This window comes from Propithecus coquereli, unplaced genomic scaffold, assembly GCF_000956105.1.
Source record: "Propithecus coquereli isolate 6110/MARCELLA unplaced genomic scaffold, Pcoq_1.0 Scaffold34, whole genome shotgun sequence".
NCBI lineage: Eukaryota > Metazoa > Chordata > Mammalia > Primates > Indriidae > Propithecus > Propithecus coquereli.
The window spans coordinates 2,964,290-2,966,225 of NW_012149063.1; the positions used below are offsets into that span (position 1 = coordinate 2,964,290).

A 1,936-nucleotide genomic window follows, 5' to 3' on the forward strand; every position below is an offset into this window, starting at 1 on the left:
AAATATATAATGTCATATATCAAACAATGAGGAGTAAGAAAGCAGTTAAAATCATAAGCAATTGGGGAAGAGGTATAATTTTAAATAAGGTGGTCATGGAAAGTCTCAATAACAATATTTAAGTAAAGATCTGAAAGAGTTAAGGGAGCAAGTTATGTGTTCTCTGGGGGTGGCATTGCCTAGAGAAGATACAGAAGTCCAGTGTAGGTGAGAAGAGGGAGAGGAGAGAACAGTAAGAGATGAGGTCTGAGAGATGAGGCTTGGATCAGCTGGGAAGCAGGGTGGGTATAGAGCCTTATGAGCCATTGTAAGACTCTTAAGTGAAATGTGAAGCCACCAGAGGATATTGTAAGAGGAAAAAGCATGATCTAGACAGAAACACCCTGTACTGCAACTTGGTCTCCTACTCTTCTCTCTCCACCCTATCACAAACTGCTCACTAAGGTGAGCAATGATCTCTAAATCTGTTGGATGTTTGATTTTTTAAAATCTTATTTAATCCTTCTATTGACCTAACACTGAAGGCTGCTTCTTCGTCTTCTTTTTTTTTTTTTTTTTTGCTGTTGGCTCCTTGATCTTGGATGATGACTGCTTCTTACTGAAAATTCTTCTCCCCTGATGTTTCTCTGGTTTTCCTCCAATCTCTGGAAACTATTCTTTGGTCTTCACATTATCTTCTTTGTCTATATGACCCTTAAATATGGAGTTGCCCAGGAACTATGTAACCTTCATTTCTTACCTATACTCCCTAGATGAGCTCACCTGTATCCACAACTCCACCTACCACTTATATACCAATGGTTCGCAAAACCATCTCCAGCTCATATCCATCTCATAAAGCAGACCAGTATTTCCAACCATCTACCAGGTAATGTCCTGGATATTCCAAGGGTACCTCAACTCACATGTCCCAACTGAAATAGTCAAGTCACTAAACACTCTACTCATATATAAAATACTAAGACTTCTCTTGCAAAAGACAACTCTTATATCACAACCTCTGATTTGTAGTAATATAATTTCAGGTAGTACTTTATTAATTATACAAATTATTATTTACTTATTTATTTATATATTTAGAGACAGGGTCTCTGACACCCAGGCTGGAGTGCAGTGGTGCGATCACAGCTCACTGTAGCTTGAAACTCCTGGACTCAAGCGATCCTTCTGCCTTAGCCTCCCAAGTAGGTAGAACTACAGGCACAAGCCACTGCACCTGACCTACAAATTATTGTAAAAGCCTACCTGTGTGTTTCAGCTTCTTTTTCTTTCCCCATTTGTATAAGACGCTTTTTCGCTTTGATAAATTTTCTAATCTTTTCATTTTCCTCCTCTTGCTGCTGCTGTTCTACAGCTTTGATGATATTTTTATCATGCATATGTTCCTTGGGGAAAAAATTGTATATTATCCTATCACAAGGAAAAATATCTTTTAACATGTCAATATCTAACAAGAACCTATCAAATGGTCACAGCTTTTGACCCAGTTATTTCTCTCCTGGAAATTTATCCCAAAGAGATGATTAGAGATATGCGTAAAGATTTATGTACCATGTACTTGATCTCAAAGTTATTTAGCAAAAAATTGGAAACAGCCTCTAAATATTTAATAATAGAGAAATGCTTAACTAAATCATACTCTCAATTACATATAATGATACAAATAGTATAATCAATAAGTGGGAGGAGAAAGAGTAGAATATAAAACATTACATAATGTATTCCAATTTCACAAATACATATAAGTACAGCTTTATAATATATATATGACTAGAAGAAATATGTCAATGTTAACAGTAGCTATCTCTGGGGTATGAGATAATGAGTGACTTTTACACTTTCTTAATGCTTTTCAGTATTTCTTTTCAAATATCTCATTTCTTTAAAAATATATAATTTAGGCCGGGCATGGTGGCTCATGCCTGTAATCCTAGCA

The 1,936-nt window shown here is 36.0% G+C and overlaps 1 protein-coding gene across 1 annotated transcript in view; it reads right to left on the bottom strand.

The window, feature by feature from the left end:
• Positions 1–1,936, bottom strand: part of CCDC173 (coiled-coil domain containing 173) — a 65,994-nt gene that overhangs the window by 27,932 nt on the left and 36,126 nt on the right. The window lies entirely within an intron of this gene.